This window comes from Pongo abelii, chromosome 9 (genome assembly GCF_028885655.2).
Source record: "Pongo abelii isolate AG06213 chromosome 9, NHGRI_mPonAbe1-v2.0_pri, whole genome shotgun sequence".
In the NCBI taxonomy this organism is placed as follows: Eukaryota; Metazoa; Chordata; class Mammalia; order Primates; family Hominidae; genus Pongo; species Pongo abelii.
The window spans coordinates 109,362,112-109,388,717 of NC_071994.2; the positions used below are offsets into that span (position 1 = coordinate 109,362,112).

The 26,606-nt window shown below is 37.9% G+C and overlaps 1 long non-coding RNA gene across 1 annotated transcript; it reads left to right on the forward strand.

Annotated features, from left to right (window-relative positions):
* The first annotated feature begins 873 nt into the window (after nucleotides 1-873).
* LOC129048758 (uncharacterized) lies at nucleotides 874-26,568 on the forward strand. The gene is made up of 3 exons (XR_008511351.1): nucleotides 874-964; nucleotides 23,768-23,858; nucleotides 25,913-26,568. It is a non-coding gene; the product is annotated as an uncharacterized LOC129048758 (long non-coding RNA).
* Nucleotides 26,569-26,606: the final 38 nt, after the last annotated feature.

The following is a 26,606-nucleotide window of genomic DNA, read 5'->3' on the forward strand; positions in this document are numbered from 1 at the left end:
TTTCTAAAATAGAAATAATTGTGATACTCCTCTCATTGGTACAGAGGATTAGATGATCTAATTCTAGTAAAGTCTCTTAGCACTTGGGAGGAACTGTGTATTGAGTTTCCACTAAGGAAAGGCCAACGTTCCTGCAGAGGAAGACATATCGGCTGCCTGAGGCTTCAGTTCTCCAATGGCTTTCTTACTCTAAACCGGAGAGGAATGGGCTGGGTCAACAATATTTTCGCAATTGCCCAGAAAGCATAAGTAATGAATAGTTCTTCCTGTAGTGGCAGGAACATCCATGCTCACCTTTGCACTTCTGGGGAGCTTGGGGATCCCCATCCTTGAGTACCTCAAATCACACTGAGGCTTCCCATGGCCCACCTTTCCTGTCTGTCTAGTTGCAAGGGGCAGGATGAGAATAATTTATCTTTGTCTCCTCTCTCTCCTGCATCATTCATTTTTCCCTGTCTATTACACCATTCCTATCAGCATACAAATATGCTGCCATTTTCCGCACGTTAATAAAATGTTTCTTGATCTCATTTTTCAAGTAATACTGTATTTCTTTACTGCCTTTCAGAGCAAAACTTTTAAAAAGACTTGACTTTGTTTATTATTTCCAATTCTTCCTTCTAGTCTTCACCCCTAACCCCTCTATGAGAAAGCTCTTGTTTGAGGACCTCTGCATGGCTAAATCCAATAGAAAATTCTCAGTCTTTTTCTTATTTGAGCAATCAGAAACATTTGGTTAAGCTGATCACTGCCTCCTCCTTGAAATGATTGATTTATTTGGCTTCTAGGACATTATTATATTCTCCCTCCCTTCATGTTCTCCAGGGCAATATTTTTAGAACTCTTCTCTTTGTTATGTCATCCAGTATTATGTTTTCAGTTGCTTCTACACATTGATAACACTTAACCTGTAGATTCACATATATATGAATCTGACTGTCCAACATCTCCACTTGGATTGCAGGTAGGAATCTTGTCTCAAACCTCACATGCCCCCAAACTAAATCCTGAACTTCTTTCCCCAAATCTCATCCCTATAATTTTTCCCAACATCATGATAATAATGATAGCAAACATTTACATGGGGCTATGTGGCAAGTACTATTTTAATAATTTTTTAATATTCACTCACATAATCCTCAACACCATGTGAGGTTGGCATTATTATTACCTCTATTTTGCAATGCAGAATGGAGGGAAATACTTACTTGCCTAGTGTCACAGTGGCAGAGTTGGACTGTAAAGCTAGACTGCCTGGTTCTGGTCTTTCTACTAGCATACTTCCAATTCCTGAAGCCAAGCATTTTGAAATAATCTATGACTTCTCTCTCTTACACCCACATCCAATCCAATAGCAAATCTTGTTGGCAATACTTTCATGATATATTCAGAATCTGACCACTTACCACCCACATTGTCACAGTCCTGGTCCGAGCCATCCTCTGTTTCTTCTACCCGCCTTATGCCCATTGCGATCTGTCTTAGCACAGCAGCCAAAGGGAGGCAGGTCATGTTACCCCTGCTGCTCATGGCTTCCCATCTCTCAGAGTTAAACACAGCGTTCATACAATGACCTCCAAGGACTTAAATCCTCAGCTGTCTCTCCTGTTACCGCCATAATCTCACCTTCTACTGATCTCCTTGCTCATTCCACTCCACTCATGCTGGGCTCCTAGTGGTTCCCGGAAGATGTACATGCTTGCTCTTGTCTCAGGCCATATGCACTTGCCTTTCCCTGGCATGTTTTTCTCCCAGATTTCCACATGCCTCGCCTCCTACTTCCTACTTCCTTCAGCTCTTTGGTTAAATGTCATCTTTTTAGTGAAATTTTCTATTTAAAATTGTCATATCTTACCCTACTGAAGTTATTCCTTCTTCCTCGTTTTAAATTTATCATCCTCTGACTTGCTTTTGTTTATATTTTTTATTCCCAGTAGAATATTAATTTCAGGGTAGAAGAGATTTTTGCTGTTTCGGTCATGGCATTATCTCCAGTATTTATGTGCTTGCAACATATTAGGTACTTAATAAATATTTATAGAGTTTGTAATAAATGTAAAAATATTTGTAAAAAACGAATAAGTAAATGGTTTTTAGAGATAGAGAAATGAAATAATTAGGATTCCCAATACCATAAGTCATGGGTCACAAACCTTTTTGTACCAAGGACTGGTTTTGTGGAAGACAATTTTTCCACGGACAGGGATGGGGGATGGTTTGGGGATGATTTAAGTGTATTACATGTATTGTGCTCTTTATTTCTATTATTATTATATTGCAATATGTAATGCTTGATGATATCTGTCACTGATATCTGCCATCTAGGGGGTGATGGGAGACTGACAGATCATCAGGCCTTAGATTCTCATAAGGAACGTGCAACCTAGATCCCTCACATGTGTAGTTCACAATAGGGTTTGCGTTTCTACGAGAATCGAATGCTGCCAATGATCTGACAGGAGGTGAAACTCAGGCAATAATGTGAGCGATGGGAGCAGTTGTAAATACAAATGAAGCTTCGCTTGCTTGCCAGCCTCTCACCTCCTGCTGTACAGCCCAGTTCCTAACAGGCCCCTACAAGGCTGGGGACCCCATGCTGTAAATGATAGTTTAATTTGGAGCCAGATGGAATTTACATATCTTTTAGGGACACCTCCTCATTTAAAAATGAAGAATCTAAAGAAGAGAAATAAAGTATCTACTCAAAACCTTGCTGGTTAAACCTCATGCTTCATGAATGAAGTTGTTTAATCATTTAGGGACTACCTTTCCTGTCCCTTCCCACAAGTCAGCTTCTAAAATTAACATTAGATATTGTTATGTAAAAACAAAATCAAAGAAATCTGCAAACTTATAAACATTAAACATTCTAAGGTCTATTTGCTTAAAGATTTTTTCATATTTGTCATTGCATTTTCTCTGTGTTTGGATTAAAATAGCCAGCTCGCTGCTGATAGTAAGGCCATCAATTTCACAGCAACATTCAGTTGAAAGCCCAATTAGTCCGAATCTAGAAAAAGGCTGCTATTTAAGGCCATGTAGTATATCAAATGATGTGTTAAAATATATTCTGGAGGGAGATGAAGAGACAGTGCATGAGGTTTATAGCCCTCAAGTCTTTACTTCAAATAAATGAAATACAGGCTTCTCCCAGGTCTGAGGCTTGACTTTCATTCTGAACTATGAATTCTACCACTTTCATTAGTTTTAGATAAAGGATTTTAAAGTCCAGAGAAAGAACAATGCTGAGCCCTTATTAATCATAGTGCAAATTTTTAGGTGCTCATTTAGGCTTTTAGATTTATTTTATAAAACTAGAATTTTATGGGTCAAAGTTTCCTCAAGTTTGTTGGGCTATATCCTGATGCCATATCAAGAACCATCTTCCTTGGATATTTACTTTTATGTGAATCTCAAGAGATTTGCAAACCTTGATTTATATGTGTGTGTTTTTATATAGTGTCATATTCTGGGTAGTAAGTTGGTTCTGGTTCATATTTCTTTCATATAAAGTGCCACAGAATAACATTTTAGTTATATCACCCTAAATTGAACTTTTTTGGCAGTTGTTCATTCCTTAAGCTTGATGGTTAAGCTAACACTTATTCATATATTTTCTGTTATTAGTTTTTCTTTTTAGGGCCTTTAGGCACACATCTCACTATGAGACAATCAATGCTTAACTTTTCTGAAAGTTGCAATTGAAGTTGTAAATGATTATGTGCTGAAGGAATTGGTTTTGAGTCTGCTGCCCGTTTTTCATGGGATCTGTCCTTCTTTTTATTTTTCCCAAAGGCCTATACTGGAATATTCAGTGCAAAAATTACAGGAAGATTTAGAAGAAAATAATCAACAGTATAGAAAAAACATCAGTGGATCTGTGTTCTTATTGTCATCGATGCTTCCAAAGTTATATTTAAGTGGAACCAATGTACTTACCAGTTACTGATTTAGGACCCATGATAGATTATATGCTGAATCATTTCATCCAAATTCTTTTCAGCAGTCAAGTGAAGTAGATATTTCTCTTCTTGAGAGTAGGTAGGCAACAGAGCCTGAGAGTAGTTAGCCACTCTAAGCCACATATCCAGTAAGTAACAGAGCCAAGACCTCAGATACAATTCAGGTTTTGCTCTAAATGCTAAGGTCTTCTGTTATATTGCTCTGCCTCTTTCCTTTGACCTCTCAATTTTCTTTTCAGATCCAACAGGTATTTTTAAAACTATATTAATATAGTAAACTAATATTATGCTTTTTCTTCCTTTCTTTGGCTCCAGTTGCCCATGCTTTGATGAGTGGGATGGCCCTTTGAAGCAGAGAGACACCTTTCTCCCTGGGTGCTACCTGAGCACTTCTTATAAAACCATTTGTTTTATTATGACATTTAGCAGATTGTGTTATTTTTACTCACATGCCAAATGCTGTACTTTAATATGAGCTTTTCAAGAGGTAAAGAATAGTGAATTATTCCTATTTGTAACACAGATATGAGCCACCAGGGTCAACTATATGCAAACTAAATTGATAGCTATGAGGTCATAGTGTTGAACTGTTGTTGCAAATACTTCTCTTGTAGACACCCTGAGAAGTGATAGTGAGTTCATGCTAAAGCTGCAGTCTAACTTTCTAAACAGAGTTGAAATTATCTCATACTTAACATTCTGTGAATTCCATGTCCAGAAGAGTTCAGGGTTATCAATGTGGTATTTTCTCAAAATAGAACCACTCTGTTCTCCAAGGATTTAAAATATAGCAGCCCAGGAAATATTCCGTCAGTTTTTAAAAATGTCCACTAACACATGAAAAAGTTGTTTGGAATTATAATATTCAATGTGGGAGAGACATAATCATGACCTTGTTAATCCAAAATCAAGACTGTTTTCCCAAAAGGTTAACTGCCTTGTTTACAATTACATAAGTTCTATCTACATGATCCTCATTTTTATTCTTGTTTCTTCTGGAAAATTTATTGGATTATTATGCCTTTGAAAGTCATAATGGGTTTTCTGGGATTACTATGTAAGCACTACATAATAATTTCTGTTGGAATTCCCTGATTTTATTTCTTCACAGCTGCAGCAGAGCCATCAGAAAACAACTCCTGATTTTAGTTGATCAGATTCAAGTCAATGAAAAAATGACATTTCTGTGTGTCTACTTCGGGCTAAGCACCAGGACAGGCACAAGAGGGATCACAGGGATGAATTAGTCCTAGCTCCTTGGGGATTATCCTCTCACCTTCTCCCCACCATAGTTATCTTTGTCCTTTTCATGTATATCTTAGCAGGTTCTGTTTCAGGCAAAGTTTCACTTCTTCATATGTTTGTTACTACTGTTCATTTGAGATCTGCCACTAACCCTCATTATGACCTGGAACGTGTCTGTGGCCCCTCCACACGCTGGCAGGATAAAAATTGACCAAATATATGATGCTGTCACATAGATGGATCCTATTATTTGGTGATTACCTTGAAATCTTTACTGTAAAAATTGTGTTGTCAAAAATGAAAACAGATGATACCGAGTAACTCACTAGTGCCCTAAAGTACTCTACAACTTTTCAAACAAAATTGAATATTCTTTTCAACAGTCTCTCTGTAAAAAAAAAAAAATTCTATATTAGTGACCCTATATCCAATAGCCAGTTCAAACTTTGTTTTTCTCATGTCATACATCTTTCTTTTGACTTCTCTGAAGTCATCAATCTACTGGCCACTTACCTTGTGACACAGTGGCAGAAGATGTAGGAAAATCTGTGCTACCCATCATTGACTAGCCACTTTACTATCTGAGGTTTGTTAGCCTCAATTGTAAAAAAAGGATCAAACGATCTGGTGTCCTTTTCCATTCAAAGACCCTTGAGGTCAAAAGAATTGAATAGAATCACATTGGAGAAAAACCCTATGAATGTAAGAAATGTGGTTTAGCCTTCAGTTTTCCCAGTTCTTTTTGAAAACATGGAAGAGCTAAGGTGGAAGTAAAGCCTTATGAATGTAAGAAGCATGATGAGGCCTTTAGTTGTTCCATTTTCACTTGATGGCATAACTTACTCTGGAGAAAAACTCTATGAATGTATGGAATGTGGGAATGTTTTCATTTCTCATATGTATGCAAAGAAACATGGTAATAGACACTGAAGAAAATTTTATAAATATAAGAATGCATACTGGATTAAAGTACTAGTAGTATAGAAAATACAGAAAAATGGCGTGAACCCGGGAGGCGGAGCTTGCAGTGAGCCAAGATTGCATAACCGCACTCCAGCCTGGGCGACAGAGTGAGACTCCATCTCAAAAAAAAAAAAAAGTACAAAAAAGTTATCACTTTTAACAATTACTTTAAAAGTCATGTGAAACTTCTACTGGAAAGAAATCCTACACGTAATATGGAAAGCCTGATGCAAAATAATTATTGTATAATGCTTGTGAAAATTCACAACATGAATAAAATATTACATGACTTATAAGGTGTTTTGTCCATGACTCACTTTTTTAAAATTTTTAATTTTTAACTTTTGTGGGTATATAGTAGGTATGTATATTTACGGGGTACATGAGATATTTTGATATAGGCATGCAATGCATAATAATCACACCATGGAAAGTGGAACATTTATCCTTCATATTGCAAATAATGCATTTATAATTTTTAGTTATTTTAAAATGTACAATTAAATTATTTTGATTATAATTACCCTGTTAAGCTCTCAAATAATAGGTCTTATTCATTTGTTCTATTTTTTGTTGTACCCATTTACCATTCTCACCTCCCTCCCCATACCTCGCTACCCTTCCCATCCTCTGGTAACCATCCTTTTACTCTCTGTCTCCATGAGTTCAATTGTTTTGATTTCTAGATCCCAAAAATAACTGGGAACATGCAATGTTTTTCTTTCTGTGCCTGGCTTATTTTACTTGACACAATGACCTCCATTTCCATCCATGTTGTTGCAAATGATAGGATCTCATTCTTTTTTATGGCTGAATAGTACCACATTTTCCTTACTATTCATCTGTTGATGGACACTTAGGTTGCTTCCAAATCTTGTCTACTGTGAACAATGCTGCAACAAACATGGGGGTGCAGATATTTCTTCAATATACTGATTTCCTTTCTTTTGGGTATATACCCAGCAGTGGGATTGCTGGATCATATCGTAGCTCAATTTTTAGTTTTTTGAGGAACCTTCAAACTGTTTTCGATAGTGGTCGTGCTAATTTACATTCCCACCAACAGTGAATGAGGGTTCCCTTTTCTCCACATCCTCCCAGCATTTGTTATTGCCTGATTTTTGGATAAAAGCCATTTTCACTAGGATGAGATGATATTAATTGTAGTTTTGATTTGCATTTCTCTGATGATCAGTGACATTCAGCGCCTATTTTCCATGTGTATATCTTCTTTAGAGAAGTGTCTATTCAAATCTTTTGCCCATTTTTTAATTGGATTATTAGATTTTTTTTCTATAGAGTTGTTTGAGCTCCTTATATATTCTGGTTATTAATCCCTTGTCAGATGGGTAGTTTGCAAATATGCTATCCCATTGATATGGTTTGTCTGTGACCCCACCCAAATCTCATCTTAAATTGTAGCTCTCACAATTCCCACCTGTTGTGGGAGGGACCCAGTGGGAGATAATTGAATCATGGGAGTGTTTTTCCCCATACTGTTCTCATGGTAGTGAATAAATCTCACAAGACCTGATAGTTTTGTAGGGGGAAGCCCTTTTCTCTTGGCTCTCATTCTCTCTTGTCGGCTGCCATGTAAGATGTGCCTTTCGCTTTCCATCATGATTGTGAGGCCTCCTCAGCCATGTGGAACTGTGAGTTCATTAAACTTATTCTTTATGAATTACCCAGTCTCAGATATATCTTTATCAACAGTGTGAAAATAGACTAATACAGTAATCAGTATCAGTAGAGTGGGGCACTGCTGTAAAGATACCCAAAAATGTGGAAGAGACTTTGGAACTGGGTAACAGGCAGAGGTTGGAGCAGTTTGGACGGCTCAGAAGAAGACAGGAAAATGTGGGAAAGATTGAAATGTTCTAGAGACTCATTGAATTACTTTGACTAAAATGCTGATAATGATATGGACAATGAAATCCAAAGCTGAGGTGGTCTCCAATGGAGATGAGGAACTTGTTGGGAACTGGAGTAAAGGGGACTCTTGCTATGTTTTAGCAAAGAGACTGGTGGCATTTTGCTCCTGTCCTAGAGATTCGTGGAACTTTGGACTTGAGGGAGATGATTTAGGGTTTCTAGTGGAAGAAATTATTAAGCAGCGAAGCATTAAAGAGGTGACTTGCATGCTGTTAAAAGCATTGGGTTTTAAAAGGGAAACAGCATAAAAGTTTGGAAAATTTGCAGCCTGATGATGTGATAAAGGCAAACCCATTTTCTGAGGAAAAATTCAAGCCAACTGTATTTTCTAGGCCAGGCCCATGGCCCCCTTGCTGTGTGCGGCCTAGGAACTTGGTGCCCTGAGTCCCAGCCACTCCAGCCATGGCTAAAAGGGGCCAAGGTACAGCTCCAGCTGTGGCTTCAGAGAGCTCAAGTCTCATACCTTGTCAGCTTCCATGTGGTGTTGAGCCTGCAGGTGCACAGAAGTCAAGAATCGAGGTTTCAGAACCTTTGCGTAGATTTCAGAGGATGTATGGAAATGCCTGGATGTTCAGACAGAAGTTTGCTGCAGGGGTGGGGACCTCATGGAGAACTTTTGCTAGGGCAGTGAGGAAGGGAAATGTGGGGTTGAAGTCCCTCCACAGGGTCCCCACTGGGGCACTGCCTAGTGGAGCTGTGAGAAGAGGGCTACCACCCTCCGCATCCCAGAATGATATTCCCACTGACAGCTTGCACTCTGCACTGGGAGAAGTTGCAAACACTCAATGCCAGCCTGTGCAGGCAGCCAGGAGGGAGGCTGTACCCTGCCACAGGGGTGGAGCTGTCCAAAACTATGCAAACCTACCGCTTGCTTTGGTATGGCCTGGACGTGAGAGATGAAGTCAGAAGAAATTATTTTGGAGCTTTAAGATTTGACTGCACTGCTGGATTTTGGACTTGCATGGGGTCTTTAGCTCCTTCATTTTGGCCATTTTTTTTCTATTTGGAATGGATGTATTTAAACAATGCCTATACCCCCCACTGTATCTAGGAAGTAACTAACCTGCTTTTGATTTTACAGGCTCACAGGCAGAAGGGACTTACCTTGTCTTGAATGAGACTTTGGACTGTGGACTTTTGAGTTAATGCTGAAATGAGTTAAAACTTTGGGGGGCTGGGTGCAGTGGCTCATGCCTGTAATCCCAGCACTTTGGGAGGCTAAGGTGGGTTGATCATTTGAGATTGGGAGTTTGAGACCAGCCTGTCCAACATGGTAAAACCTCGTCTCTACTAAAAATACAAAAAGATTAGCTGGGCATGGTGATGCATGCCTGTAATCCCAGCTACTCAGGAGTCTGAGGCAGGAGAATCACTTGAGCCCAGGAGGCAGAGGTTACAATGAGCCAAGATTGCACCACTGCACTCCACTCCAGTCTGGGCAATAGAGTCAGACTCTGTCTCACCAAAAAAAAAAAAAAAAAAAAAAGAAAAAGGACTTTGGGGAAGGCATGATTGGTTTTGAAATGTGAGGACATGAGATTTGACAGCGGGGGGAGTGGGGCTGGGGTGGAATGATATGGTTTGGCTCTGCCCACCCAAATCTCATCTTGAATTGTAACTTATAATTCCCATGTGTTGTGGGAGGGACCTGGTGGGAGATAATTGAATCACTGGAGCAGTTTTCCCATAATGTAATGAATAAGTCTCATGAAATCCTTTGGTTTTATGAGGGAAAACCCCTTTTTCTTGGCTCTCATTCTATCTTGTCTGCCACCATGTAATACATGCCTTTCATCTTCCACCATGATTGTGAAGCCTCCCCAGCCACATGGAACTGTGAATCCATGAAACCTCTTTTTCTTTATGAATTATCCAGTCTTGGGTATGTCTTTATCAACAGTGTGGAAATGGACTAATACAGCCCTTCTGTGGATTATCTCTTAACTTTGTTGATTTTTCTTATGCTGTGCAGATTTTTTTCTTTTTTTTACTTTAAATTCTGGGATACATAAGTAGAATGTGTAGGTTTGTTACATAGGTATACATATGCCATTGTGGTTTGCTGCACCTACCAACACATCATCTAGATTTTAAGCCCTGCTTGCATTAGGTATTTGTCCTAATGCTGTCCCTCCCCTTGCCCTCCACTCCCAACGGGCCACTGTGTGTGATATTCCCCTCCCTATGTCCATGTGTTCTCATCTGGGAAGTTTGGGAAATTTTCTGACATTATTTCTTTGAATACGCTTTTCTCTCCTACCCTTTTACTTCATTCTCCATAAGGCCAATAACTCTTACATTTGCCCTTTTCAGGCTATTTTCTAGATCTTGTAGGCATGCTTCATTGTTTTTATTCTTTTTTCTTTTGTCTCCTCTGTGTATTTTCAAATAGCCTGTTTTTAAACTCACTAGTTCTTTCTTTCCTTGATTAAGAGACTCTGATGCGTTCTTGAATATGTCAACTACATTTTTCAACTCTAGAATTTTACTTGTTTATTTTTAATTATTTCAACCTCTTCATTAAATTTATCTGTTAGAATTCTGAATACCTTCTCTGTTATCTTGAATTTCTTTGAGTTTCCTCAAAACAGCTATTTTGAATTCTCTGTCTGAAAGGTCATACATCTTTATTTCTCTAGGGTTGGTCCCTGGTGTCTTATTTAGTTTGTTTGGTGAAGTCATGTTTTTCTGGATTATTTTCATACTTGTAGATGTTCACTGGTTTCTGAGCATTAAAGAGTTTGATATTGCAGTCTTTGCAGTCTGGGCTTGTTTGTGCCTGTCCTTCTTGAGAAAGCTTTCCAGGTATTTGAAGGGACTTGGGTGCCAATCCCAATAATACTGTAGTTTTTGCAGTCTCATAGAGATACCATCTTGGTGGTCTTAGATAAGGTCACAGATAATTCTCTGCACTACCCAGAAAAAAGAATCTTGTTCTCTTTCCTTATTTTCTCCCAAACAAATGGTCAATCTCTCTGCTGAGCCAGCTGGAACTGGGGTGTGGTGATGCAAGCATCACAGTGATCACCATATATGAAATTAGCTGTGTGTTTTTAAAAAATGCCTTAAAGCAGGTTGAGAAAATTTTCTTCTGTTCACTATTTATTGAATGTTTCATTATTAAGGAGTGTTGAACTTTTTCAAGTAGTTTTTCTGAATCTATTGGGAAAATCATGTGGGTTTCGACCTTTATTTTATTTATATGGTGTATTATATTAATTGTCTTTCAGATGTAAAAGCAGCATTGCTTGTATAGGTTAAATCTCTCTTGATAATGAAGTACAAGTTTTTTTAATTTATGGATAGATTCAGTTTGTTAGTATTTTTTTAACGCTTTTTGCATCATATTCAGAGAGATTCCTATTCCCTAGTAGAGTGTATAGCATGTATTTAGCTAGTATAGAGTGATTGCACAAATCTAGATGGTGGAGTCTATTACACATTTAGACTATACTATCATATATGCAGTCTGTCATTGACCGAAAGGTTGTTATGTGATATGTGAATGTAATATGTACACAAAGTACAGTTTTGTACAGAAATAATAGTGTGTGTATATAGTTCATATTACACATCACTAAAATACATGTACAATAAGTCCTCACTTAACATCCTTAACAGGTTCTTGGAAATCGTGACTTTAAGCAAAACAACATATAGTATGTCAAAGAAACTTAACTTGAATTGATATCAATTTGTGTAGGATAACATTCATTTCATTATATAGCATATTGTGTCACTTAAAGTCACAGTTTCTAAGAACCTGTTGAACAACATTAAGTGAGAATATACTGTAGTTAGTATTATAGTATATAGTACAGCATTATAATACCATAGTGTATTATTGTAGTCTTAACAGTTGGTAGTATAATGTGTTTCAGTTCTCTTCCAGTTCATAGGATTATTCAGACAAACCAATAACACCCTACTGTGGGAATCAAAGAGCATCTCACTTTCTTGATCCTGCAAAGCCTTCCCCTGACACCCCCTGCTTGCTTTCTCTGCTTCCAAGTGCAATATCTGTGTGGGCCCACGTAGCTTACAGTACTTTCCTCCTTTTAACTGTGAGTATATGTAACTAGTAAATTGTTGTCAATCTTAAAGATCCTTGAATTTGAGAAATAATAAATATATTTGATACAAGACTCCGTAGCTTCTATTTTTTTTTCCAGTTTTAGTCTCTAAACTGTAAAGCATTCATGAAGACTTAAGCCTGCGATGTCTCACTTCTGCTCCATGTGTTTATATACAACCAGAGGAAACAGTGGCTTGAGTTTGCCTTTTTAAATCTTTTTTTCTTTTGGCTTTCCTCCCCACCTTATCAGGACATCCTTTGTTTTCTCTAAAAGTTATCCAGAGCCCTGCTCTCACACTACACATATAAAGGACATAGTAAGTGAGATAGTGACAAAATTCTGGTTAATGATATCTTGCTTGATTTCTGTAGAACTATAGGGTTTAATTCCTAGATCTAGATGCGTTATTCATTGTCACAGGCTGAGCCAACTGCCCTAGATTTATGGAGGGAATAACTGAGGAACTGCTTCTCAGCCAACATCTTGCTGAAGAGTGAAAGGAACAGAAGTTTTAAGACTCCCACAGTCTTCACTTCAGAGAGTTTATTAATGCCCCAGAATTCCAAACATTCTCTACTGTCATTGTACCATGTAGCCTTTCAAGTGGTGGCAAATGGTCTGTGTAGTTTGCATATTTTCTATCAACTGCAAGAGCACCCAAGGTAAAAATGAATAGGAAATGAGTATAGCAGAATGAATATAAATTGCTGCATTTTTGAGAAGAACACATCAAAGTCTTGGCAGTTGTTCTGTGAGGAACCTGAGTCACATTGCTGAAGTCCATTGAGAATAGGAGGATAAAGTCAGCTTGATGAAATGTGGGTTTGGTGTCTGTAATGGTTAATTATAGATGCAAATATGACTGGGTTGAAGGAAGGATGCCTGGATGGCTGGCAAACCATTGTTCTGGATTGTCTGAAAGGGTATTTCCAGGGGATAGTTGTGTATGCGTTAGTGAACTGAGTGGGGAAGATTTACTGTCAATGTGGGGAGGCACCATCTAATTGGCTGGGGCCCAGATGGAAGAAAATGAGTGGGATGCCCTTCTTCTCCTGCTCTTGTACATGAAAACTCCAGGTTCCTTGGCCTGTGAACCGTTTGGCCTTATGGCACCTTCCCTGAGGGTGATCATCCAGCCACCAGGTGTCAGGTTATTGGCCTGCTTCCATCATGGAAGGGCAGCATTTCATCCTTACTGGAATAGATGCTTACTCTGGATATGAATTTGCCTTTCTTGCATGCAGTGTTTCTGCCTAAAATACTATCTGTAGACTTACAGAATGCCTTATTCACCATCATGGTATTCCACTTAGTATTGGTTCTAATCATGTCAGCCAAAGAAGTGCAGCAATTGGCTCATGCTGATGGAATTCACTGGTTTTACCACGTACCCCACCATTCTGAAGCAGCTGGCTTGACAGAAGGGTGAAATGGCCTTTTGAAAACACAGTTACAGAACCAGATAGGTGATAGCACCTTGTAAGGCTGGGACAGGGTGCTCAGAAGGTTGTATGTGCTTTGCATTAGAATGCAAGATGTGGTACTATTTTTTTCCATAGTCAAAATTCACGGATCCAAGAATCAAGGAGTGGAAAGAAATGTGAGTGGCATCCCTCACAATTACTCCTAGTGGCACCATAGCAAAAATTTTTTTTCTTGTTCCCATGACTTTGTGCTCCGCTGGCCTAGAAGTACTAGTTCCAGAGGAAGGAATACTCCCACCAGGAGACAAAAAGATGATTCCAATAAATTGGAAGTTAAGACTGCCGCATGTACACTTTTTGTCCCTCAAGCCTCTAATTCAACAGTCTAAGAAGGGAGTTACAGCGTTGGTTGGGGAGAGTGATCTGGACTACCAAGGGAAAATTAGACTATTATTCTATGACAGAGATCAGAAAGAGTGTGTCTGGAATACAAAAGTTATATATATTATATAATAAAATACAGAAGTTATATATATAATATATATTATATAATTCTGTATATTATATAATATATATTATATAATTCTGTATATTATATAATATATAATTCTGTATATTATATAATATATAATTCTGTATAATGTATAATATATATTATATAATTCTGTATGATATATATTATATAATTCTGTATGATATATAATATGTATTATATAATTCCATATGATATATAATATATATTATATAATTCTGTGTGATATATATTATATAATTCTGTATGATATGTATATTATATAATTCTGTATGATATATATTATATAATTCTGTATGATATATATTATATAATTCTGTATGATATATAATATATATACTCTGTAATATATAATATATACTCTAATATATAATATGTATGTTATATATATTACAGAGTATATATTATATAGTATATATATTCTATATATAATATTTCTGTTATATATAATATATATTCTGTAATATATATAACACATATTCTGTAATGTAATATGTATTACAGAATATATATACATTCTGTAATATACAGAATATATTCTATATATAATATACAGAATATAGTCTATATATAATATACAGAATGTATCCTATATTTAATATACAGAATATATTCTATATATAATATACAGAATATATTCTATATATAATATATTAACTATATTAAAATATATTTTTTATATATATTTATTCTATATATTATTTAGAATATATATACATTCTGTAATATATAATATATTACAGAATATATGTTATATATATTACAATATATGTTGTATATAAAAGTTCTGTATTATATATTATATAATTATATATTATATATATAATATATATAACTTCTGTATTCCAGACATACTCTTTTCTGATCTCCATCATGGAATAATAATAGTCTAATTTTCTCTTGGTAGTCCAGATCACTATCCCCAACCAACACTGTAACTCCCTTCTTAGACTGTTGAATCAGAGGCTTGAGGGACATAAAGTGTACACATATATAATATAATTATAATATATAATATAATTATATATATTATACATGTTATAAATAATGTGTAATACATGTAATATATAACTTCTATATTGCATATAATTATATATTATAATTATATGATATATATATTAATATATATATAATGTCTCCTACTCTGTCTCTCTAAAGAACCTGTCTAATACAATGTCCACCTGCCTTCTTTTTTACTGCCTTCCTTTGGCACCATACTGTTTATAGTGGCTCATTTTTTTTTTCAACCCTTATTTTAGAATCAGGGAGTTCATGTGCAGTTTTATTACAAAGCTATATTGCATGATGCTGAGGTTTGGAGTATGAATGAATTTGTGGACCAAAGTAGTGAGCATAGTACCCAATAGGTAGTTTTTGTCAACTCTTAACCCCTCCCTTCCCCTATTGTATTCCCCAGTGTCTACTGTTCCTATTTTTATAAAAATATGCACCACCCAATGTTTAGCCCCTACTTATAAGTGAGAGCATGTGGTATTTGGTTTTCTGTTTCTACATTAGTTTGTTTAGTATAATGGTTTCCAGATACATCCATGTTACTGCAAGGGACCAGATTTATTTCTCTTTTATGGCTGCATAGTATTCCACGATGTATATGTATCACATATTTTTTATCCAATCCACAATTAGTGGGCACCTGGGTTGATTCATGTCTTTGCTATTGTGAATAGCACTGCAATGACCATATGGCTCCATGTGTCTTTTTGGTAGAATGATTTATTTTCCTTTGGGTATATACCCAGTAGTGGCATTCCTGGGTCAAATAGTAGTTCAACACTCAGTTCTTTGAGAAATCTCCAAACTGCTTTCCACAGTGACTATACTAATCTATATTTCCACCAATAGTGTGTAAGTGGTCCATTTTCGCTGCAGCCTCACAAACATTTGTTATTTTTTTGACTTTTTAACAAAAGCCATTCTGACTGGTGTGAGATGGTGTGTGATTGTGGTTTTGATTAGTATTTCTCTGATGATTAGTGATGATTATGAGCCTTTCTTCATATGTTTGTTGGCCACTGTATGTCATCTTTTGAGAAGTACCTGTTGATGTCCTTTGCCCACTTTTGAATGGGGTTGGTTTTTTAAATTGATTTGTTCATTATAAATCCTGGAAATGACATCTTTTTTGGATGCATAGTTTGCAAATAATTTTTCCCATTCTACAGGTTGTCTGTTTACTCTCTTGGTAATTTCTCTTGCTGTGCAGAACTCTTTAGTTTAATTAGGTCCCACTTGTCAATTTCTGTCCTTGCTGCAAATGCTTTTGTCGGTTTAGTAATAAATTATTTGCCAAGGCTGATGTTGAGAGGGGTATTTCCTAAGTTTTCTTCTAGGATTTTTATAGTTCAGGTCTTACATTTAAGTCTTTAATGCATCTCATGTTGATTTTTGTACAAGGTGATATGTAAGGGTCCAATTTCATTCTGCTGCATACGACTTGCCAGTTATCCCAGCACCATTTATTGAACAGGGAGTCTTTTCTTTGTTGCTTATTTTTGTCAACTTTGTTGAAGATCAGTTGGTTTTAGATGTTGGCTTTATTTATGTGTTTTCTATTCTATTCCCTTGGTCTATGTATCTGTTTTTGTACAAGTACCATGCTGTTATGGTTACTGTAGCCTCGTAGTATAGTTTGAAATTGGGTAATGTGATTCCTCCATCTTTATTCTTTTCACTTAGAATTGCCGTGGCTATTGGGCTCTTTTTTGGCTCCACATGTACTTTAGAATATTTTTTTCTAATTCTGTAAAATAAACATTGGTAGTTTGGTAGAAATAGCACTGCATTTGTATATTGCTTAGGGCAGTATGGCTATTTTAATTATGTTGATGCTTCCAACCCATGAGTATGGGATATTTTTGCATTTGTTTGTGTCATCTATAGTCTCTTTCAGTAGTGTTTTGCAATTTTCCTAGTAGAGATCTTTTACCTATATATTTTTTACGTATATATATTCCTATACATCTTTTTACCTATATATATTCCTAGGCAATTTATTCTTTTTGTGGCCATTGTAAGTAAGATTACATTCTTAATTTGGCTCTCGGCTTGAGTGTTATTGGTATATAGAAATGCTACTGATTTTTGTACATTGAGTTTGTATCCTGAAACTTTGCTAAAGTTTTTATCAGCTCTAGGAGTCTTTTGGCAGAGTCTTTAGCATTTTCTAAGTATAGAGTCATATCATCAGTGAAGAGAAATAGCTTGACTTCTTCTTTTCCTGTTTGGATGCCCTTTATTTCTTTCTCTTGACTGATTTCTCTGGCTAAGAATTCCAGAACCCTGTTGAATAGGAGTGGTGGGAGTGGGCATCCTTATCTTGTTCCAGTTCTTAAGGGGAATTCTTCCAGCTTTTGCCAATTCAGTATGATGCTGGCTGTAGGTTTGTAATAGATGGCACTTATTATTTTGAAGTATGTGCCTCTGATACCTAGTTTGTTGAGTATTTTTATCGTAAAGAGATGTTAAATTTTATCAACAGTTTTTCTGTTTCTGTTGAGATGATTATATGGTTTTTGTTTTTAATCCTGTTTGTGATGAATGACATTAATTGATTTGCATATGCTGACCTAATCTTGCATCCCAGGAATAAAGCCTACTTGATCAAGGTGAATTAGCTATTTGATTTGCTTCTGAATTCAGTTTGCTAGCCTTCTGTTGAAAATTTCTGCATTTATGTTCATCAAAGATATTGGCCTAAAGTTTTTTTTTTTTTTTTCGTTGTATGTTTTTATGGTAGCAGGTACCATTCTTTTGTTTCCATGTTTAGCACTCCCTTAAAGACCCCTTGTAAGGCTGGTCTAGTGCTAATTAATTCCCTTAGCATTTGCTTCTCTGAAAGAAATTTTATTTCACCTTCACTTACGGAGCTTAGTTTCGAGGGATATGATGTTCTTAGTTGGATTTTTTTTAAGGATGCTGAAGATAGTTCTCCAATTTCTTCTGCTTTGAGAGGTCCCTTGCTAGCCTGATGGGGTTCCCTTTGTAAATGACCTGATCCTTTTTTCTAGTTGCCTTTGAGATTTTTTTCTTTCATGTTGAACTTGGACAGTCTGATGACTGTGTGCCTAGCAGATAGTCATTTTGTATAATATCTTTCAGGGGTCTCTGAATTCCTTGAATTTTCATGTTGGTCTTTCTAGCAGGATTGGAAAAATTTTCATGGATTATATCCTCAAATTTATTTTCTAAGTTGCTTACTCTCTATTCTTCTCTCTCATGGATGCCAATGAGTCATAGGTTTGGTCTCCTTACATAATAACATATTTCTTGGAGGCTGTGCATTTAAAAAAATTCTTTAAAACTTATTTTTATGTGACTGTGTTGATTCAAAGGACCAGTTTTTGAGCTCTAAAATTCTCTCCTCAGCTTTATCTATTCTGTTGTTAATGCTTCTAACTGTATAATGAAATTTCCTTAGTAAATTTTTCAGTTCCAGAAACTCAGTTTGGTTTTCTTAAAACAGATATTTCATTTTTTACTTCTTGGATGATTTTACTGAATTTCTTGTATTCCTTGTATTGGGTTTCAACTCTTTCCTGGATCTTGTTGAGCTTCCTTGTCATTCAAATTCAGAATTCTACATCTGTCATTTCAATCTGATTTAAAAACATAGCTAAGGAGCTAGTGCAATTGTTTGGAGGTAAGGGGAGACTCTGGCTTTTAGGACTGCCAGACTTCTTGCACTAAATCTTTCTCATCTGAGAGGACTGTTGTTCCTTCCTTTTTCAAGTTGCTGTCATTTTTCATTGGGCTTTTTGTTTTTATATTATTACCCTTGAGGGTTTGATTGTGGTACAAGTTGAGTATAGTCAATTTGCTTAGATTCTGGGTACTTACAGTGGATTAAGACTCTGTATGGGATGTTTATTTGTGGCTAGATTACTGAATTGGGCAGTGTATATGGGCAATTATTTGTTGGTGTTGTTATTCAGGCTGTGATCCTGTAGATGGCACTTAAGAGTAATGGCTAGCAGTTAGGCCCCTACCTGCAAGCCTCTTTCCCATTTCAATGCATTTGCAGTGGTGCTTTTTGGTGGAGGAGGCAAAAAGATCAGAGAGATGAACCCCTCACCTGATCCATTTCCTGGCCTTAGGGGAGCTCCCTCTAGTCACTGGAACTATTCCTGCAGTTCTTTAGTTTGAAGGGGGGGTCCTGTCAGACTGTGATACTCCCTTCCTTACGGACAGCTGAAATGGAAAGTTAAGTTGCCAGGAGACCTGCAGCTCCCTGGGAGCTTGTCGTATCTCTGTTTGGCAGAGTCGTTGTGGGTTGTGGGATATGTCTGCAGGTGGTCTGTTGATGTAGTAGGTCAAGGATGGGGATCTCCAGGCAAGGCCAGTGTTGCAGTAGGTGTGGAACTAATGTGGCATCTGTGCCCAGGGATTTTTGCTCAACAGACAGCTATAAGGACCACCCATTTATTTCTCCCTTGACCAGCTTTCCTTCTGGTGGCTGTCCCAGTAACTGGCCTGATTAGCTAGTTTTGTTCCAAGCCTACTGCACCCAAATTGCTGGGCTATTAGGTGTTCAGGGCTGCAGGGATCCTTCGGTCAGAGGCTGCAGCTGGCAGATAAGCCACACCCTTCCCAGACCAGCCCTGCGGAGGTGGGCACACCCAAATCCTGCACTGACCCATAAACTTGGGCCTCACTCTTCTCAGTGTTCTGAGAGCGAAGGCTCTTTCATGCTTGAGTTCCAGCCACTTATCTCAGCTTCACCCTCTAGAGCTGTATGCTCTTTCTAACCCTGGGGTTTAGGACTGGGCCCTTGGCTTTGTCCTCTGTCCCTTAAAACCAAGTACCAACTGTGCTGAGGGTCCAAGGTGTTCCCAGGCCACCAGCCAACCACTCAGGCCAGGGAGTGGAGGCTGCACTATGTGTTTGCTTTTGCAGCAGTGGCCATGCAGGGACCCTGCCAGGGGCCAGTGAACACAGGGACATGCAGATCTTGTGTACCCCAGTTCCATGGGAAAGACAACCTTGTTGTCTCCTGGTCCAGCAGTCAGCAAAGGCTAGAGGCACTCAGAGGACTATGGAGAGCCCTGGGAGATGGGCACCTATGGCCATATTTTATTGCCCCTGTACCCTTGCAAAATCCCACGCAGCCTTGAGTTCTGTCTCTGCCTACTCTCCAGGAAGTTGCCCTGGCCAGCTCAACTGTCCATGGGGGTCATATCTCTTGCAGCTAGGATCTCAGAGGTCTGTGGTGACAGTGGGTTGATGTGCAGTCTCTTCATTCATCGCTTCTTTAAGAGCTGTTCAGGGCCAGGAATGAGTTCTGGTGTTCCACAATCCCATACTGGGTTCCTGGCTTCCTCTCTCTTCAGCCTTGGTGTCTGTGTCTCCTCTTTATTAGCTCTCTGTGTTTTCTCTCAAAAGATTTGTTCAAAATATGTTGATTTACTCGATATTTTGGTCTCTTTCAGTTGGAGAGGCTCCTACTGGTTGTGTCTAGTTGGCTATCTTGTCCCTCCCATTCTGTGGTTAACTTTTTATCTTAATTGGTTGTCAAATAAATTCTCCAAAGGTGTTAGCTAATACAGGGCTTATGCTAGCAACACATTTTTGTGTACAAAGAACTTTTACTTTTATCTTATTTATGTTTTGCAATAAACTTATGAAGTATTTTAGTTTCCACTGTAAGAATATGGAAATAATGCTCAGATGTTATCTACCCAAGATTCACAGCCAGACATGATCCAAGTCTTTTAACTCTAACCCACACTGTGTTGTCTTCTTCTTTGGACCATTTTCAGGGTAGTTTTCATTTCAGAGGGGACATTAAATATTAAGCAGTAGTGACTGTGGAAAGGCAGAGAACAAGGGTGAACAATTCTGCTCAGTATTTCTTCAAATCTCTATGGGTATCTACAGCTGTGTCTGCCTTTTCTCCACTTCTAGTAGCTGGCTCCACTCATACAATCTCCACAGGAATTTACTCAGTTACTGGGGCAGAATTAAATCCACATTTTGGGGCCAGTGTTATCATTTGTGCTAGTCTTTGAGACAATTTAGGCATCTAAATACATATATTAGGGATGGCAAATGGATTTCTATTCCAAGCCAACTCTGTTAGGTTATTAGCGGGTATCTCCTTGAAAAGGATTCTAAGTTGGCATCTGAGTTCAGCAGACAAGCATCATGATTGATTATTCATGACTGCCAGGCTTGTGTGTGGAGGAAGTATTCAGATACCTGTAGTGTAGTTGCCGTTCTTGACATACACAGAGGTAGCATTTTAGACTTAGAATAGGTCCCAGAGATCATCTACTCCAGTCACCTCAATTTACAAATTAGGGAACCAAGGTTTAGAGAAGGGGAGAGTCTTTCTTATCTCAATCTTGCTGCATTGGTAGTGTACTACTTAAAAGCAAAGGACAATTTTGATCTGGTATTCTAGTTTGATTTCTTGACTCCATGCAGAAAGTGCTAGCCATTGTATAGGGAGTAGGTGTGATGCCCCGCTTTATGCTCCCATTGAAGATATCTTTTTTGGCTTTCCATACTTATAGTTTAGCTATGTTGAACTCTTCTGTTGCCTTTCCTCGTCACCTGCCTTGGATTCCTTTTTTCTTAGGGTTCTATCTGACCCTGTCTTTAGGTACTGTGCCTCAATCTCCAGACATATCCTTCTACCTATCTCACCTCAATCAGTGTGAATCTATTTTATGTCCCTCACTGTTGTTTCATACAAAAACCTATTAAAAGATAAGCATTGTTTAATACCTTACCCTCTTGTTGGCTATTTGGGTCATAAAATGGAATTCTTAAAGACACAATTCTTAATCCTAAAAGAAAAATCCCGAATGATTGAAATTTAGAGTATCAGGGGAGGCTGGTTCTTATGTGATGTGAGATATTTTGGCAGATTATTGGCAGCAGCCATCAAGTCAGGGCTAGTCTTGATTTTTATAAATATTTATAAAAGATTTTGTTTCATCACCTCACATTCACTGAACCTTCCAACACTTTGACTTTGTTTTTTTAAATATGGTTCATGATAATGCTTAATAGTTGCCCATGTTTTAAAGATACAGAAATCAAAGACACACTGGAGTGACGATTTGCCCTCTTTTGATGGATTATAGGCAGAACTAGGATGAATAATTACTGCCTGCAGCTCCACAGCTGCCCCTCCTTGCTCCTTAGCCTGAAGAGCTGTCCTGCTGTTCTTTACAGTTTGGTCAAAAGCCGATTTTTCTCATCACCCTGCTTTACAGAGGCTCAGCACACTTCAATAGAATCTGAAGGTATTGAGTTCCCACTAATGATATTTGCTTTTCAAATATACAGTGATACTTTTGTGGATGCATATTGTATCCAGTCTAAACTTATATCCTTTATTTAGTCTCAAACAAAACTTTGTTCCAGCATGAAGACATGGGATTAAAACATAGCCATTTATCTGCTAGTTCTGGAACACAGAGTACAAATAAACAGGCATTGTATCACCCTGTCAGCCATTTGAGCTCTGTTTAGATCCAGATGGTGGTCCCAAGAAACATTACAGTACATTTCTTCATCTGTGGCTATGGCAGGGCATGTGTTTTGCTTAGAGATCGCAGGCCTTGGGTTAATGGCAAAGATTATAGACATGGTTCTACATACCACAAAACTTCCCACAGAAGAGTTATGGGAAAGGAGTTTGATCTGCTAATGTTAAAGTCATCTATGGAGCATATCTGGAACCAAAAGGCAACATTTTCCATTTTCAAAGTAGGTCAACAAATAAGCAACTGTGTAGTGTCTCACATTGACAGGAGAGATCCCTAAATAATAATATTTTTATTACATGCCAGGCTCTGTGATAGAAAGCATTTACACACATTATTTCAACTTCACATAACAATGCATCACAAATTATATGTATTAGGTATATTTAAAAGATCCAAGCCTTAGGTATGTAACCTTCACTAGGGTCTTTCACTACCCATCAAGGATGAAATCAGGATTTGAACTCAGTTCCCTCTGACTCAAAAGTCCCTACTTTCTTATGCTAAGCTAGTCTGATTAGCAATTTGTATGCAATCTGTATAATCCCAAACTAATGAGACCAAATAAACATTAGAAATAGTTTCATATATTACATTTTAAATAACCAATTAATATTCCACAGCATTATATGGGCCAGTATGAGCTTTAAACATAAATAATAATTAGCAGGGCTGAACTAAGAAGAAAATAAAAGCAGAAATCTATCTGATGTGACTTGAGTGGCAATGGGAAGGTCACTCTTGCTTCAGAATAACCCATCTCATCACCATGCCTGGACTTTCATATAATTATTTACTGTTAGACTGAAAGAAACGTTAGAGATCATCCATTTTATCAGTGAGGAAACTGGGCTTAGATTTGTATAGTGACATCCCAAGAGCTCATAACTACTTAGCGTACAAAGAGTCATAGCTTAATGCATATAAAGCTATTAGGTTTTTTAGAGTCCTGATTAAAAATGGAAATACCTAAGGTAAGCATTGAAAATGGATTTCATCATATGCCAACTCAGATTCCTATGTTGCTACACAACATATGTTGACCAGGATTTGGAGGTTGCACATAGAGTCAGCAGTAAAGAATGCCATGATTCATTATTGTTGTCTGTTATACCTACAGGAAGTGGAAGTCAATAGAACATGTGCTAAATATCATCTATTTCTGACCTATGGGATGAAAATCCCTCTAATTCCTTATCAGAGTGGAGAAAGTTTGTACCATCAGAAGATCTGCTTTCACATCCTGACAGCTCTCCCTAATTAGTTTTCTCAAGTATAAAATGGACTAATTATAGCTGTTTTACCTCCCTCATAAAATACCTGTGCTGATGAGACAGCCAGGTGGGAAGGGCTCCCAGGCAGAGCCTTCGACCGACATGCGCACTGGGAGGTATGCACACTGGGGTGGAGCCACAGAAGTTTGAGCCCATTGCAGAGGAGCCAGGCCTCCCCTCTTCCTTTGTGGAACCTGGGATTTAAAGTGTCAGACAGTAAATGCACCAGCCGTGACTCTGGCTTTGTGCAGGGTCCCTGTTTTCCCTTTTCTTCCTTTTCACCCAATAAAACCCTATACTACTCACCCTTCAAATCATCTACGAGCCTAAATTTTCATGGCCATGTGACAAGGGCCTCATCTTTAGGTGAATTAGGGAAAAATCCTGCAAAAATAACTAAAAAGAAGTGACACCTGAGGATGTATACATTGTTAACATAGGTACCACTTTTTATAGTTGAAAGCCAAGAAGCTACTGGGCCTAGAAGTATGGAAACAAAATTCAAATATAAAGCAGGGAGACAATATTTTCAATTTTTTCTTTAGTCATGTTGCAAAAACTGATCTAAAGTGATGTGTTTCTCCAAGAAGGGATGGAATCGCCACTGGGTCTTAGCATGAAGAATCTGGCTCTATTGAGAATGTTCTGAGTTTGATCTAATCAAACACTGGGGAGAAAAAGGACAACTTTTTGAGAGGCACTTTTAACAGTTTCGAGTTTCCGGAATTCTTCTCGATATAGACCCTAGTTTCCTTAGAAAACTGATGTTTCTACTTCTTTCCCAAACTGGGGGTGGTGTAGCTTGCATCCTCTCTAATAAGGTTTCGATATGAGTGCGTACAAACTCTGCTCTGGCCTTGCTTTCCAGCCCCTTTAAGTCTGGCTCTGGCTTTTCTCACACTACTCTCCTTTCATTTTTTTTTTACTCCTCAGCCAGCCTCTTCTCTAAAGAGATCTCCCTCTCTTCCACTCATTCATGTCTTTTTTGATGCCCCTCCCTTTCCTGGAAACCTGTTCCATTGGAATGCTTGTTTTTAACAGACCTCAAAGTCAGCATATTCAAAACAAAACCCACCATGGTTCCCTTCTGCTATAGACTGAATGTTTGTGTCCTCCCCAGATTTATATCTTGAAACTTTGTCTCTAATATTGTAATATTTGGGAGGTTATTAGGTCATAAGTGTGAAGCCCTCATAAATGACATAGTTCCTCATAAGGTAGTACCTTTATGAAAGAGGCCCCAGTGAGCTCTTTCACGTCTTTCACCATGGAAGAACAAGAGAGGGTACCATCTACGAACCAGAAAATGGGCCCTCACCAGACGTCCTCAGAAACAGGAAGACTGGAATCATAGAGAGGGACAGACTGGACTTTTGGCTTCTGGACAGCATTCTAGAAGCTCTAGAATGTGTGATGCTGGGAATCACCTAGGGCATACTATTTTTTGCACACACAACCTTATAAAAAGATTCCAGAGTACAAAACAATAAGAATGTGCTGTACAAGCTATAAAATGGCTTACAAATACATAGTGTTAAGTTGAGATATTGTTCTGCCTTGCTATGATAGCCTCATTCTGTACCTGTCCATGTTCTTCCTCCTCAGGGCATAACTGCAATGATGGACAGACAGACAAGATGTCAAACCTTGCATTAAAGAGTAAAACCATTTTCCTGGCATAAGTTATTATTTAGTTCTTTTCCTTTTCTGTTTCTAAGAGTTCATCAAACTTTTGTGGCTCTTAATCTTCAGGTTATCCAAGTACTTTAGCTTCTGAGTAGTTTTAGTTAATCTCAGTTAACTTTAGCTGTAAGGAATTACATTGACCTATTTCCATCTCTACGGTAAACTAAAAGGAGAAACTAGGAAACCCCACATTTAGAATTTAAGTTTATATTTTTCCTGCGCCTATTTCCATTTCCATATTTGTTGCCTTATCTTGTGTAATTATTGCAGCAATCCTGATTCTAGGTATTATGTCTATTTCGCAGGGCATCAAACTGAGGCTCTGAGGGGTGACTTTCCCGTGGATACAAACCAGCTAAGAAGCTCACACGAGAGACACACACGGCCCTTGTAACTGTGAGTTCAGAGCTTTTTCTGAACCACAGCTGCCTCCCGGTTTATTGTAGTCATTCATCATACATCCACATCAGCCAAAGGGAGACTCCCCATCTGCTCCTTGCCTAGCTTGTCAGTCTCTCAGGATATGACCTTGGCTGCAAGGAAGGAAACAGGAGAAATTCTGCCATCACCAGAACCCCAGTTGACCTGAATGTCTAGAGAGAAAAGTCAGAGGCAAAGCACTCAGTGGAAATGGCTGTCAGCAGCCTGGAAAAGGAAATTTAGGTGCCAAGGTCTGACACAAACCAGAGAATCAGCAGCTTTGCAAGTTCAGCAGGGGTGCTGGGGCTGTGGACATGTGGCATTCTGTGACAGAGAGTGTCACTAAATTTCTCTGAGGAGCTTACAAGAGATTAGAGACTTGTCAGAAAATGGGAATGTTTTAAGCCAAATAAAAGGGCTTAGAAAGTAGATGGACATGTATAATTAAAAGAAACAAAGCTGCTTTGAAATCAATTTAATGAGCCACATTTTGGGGAAATGACTGTGTTATCAAGTTTGATAATAAAAGTTGCAAAATATGTCTTCTGCTTCAAAGTCATTTGAATTGTCATTTTTTGA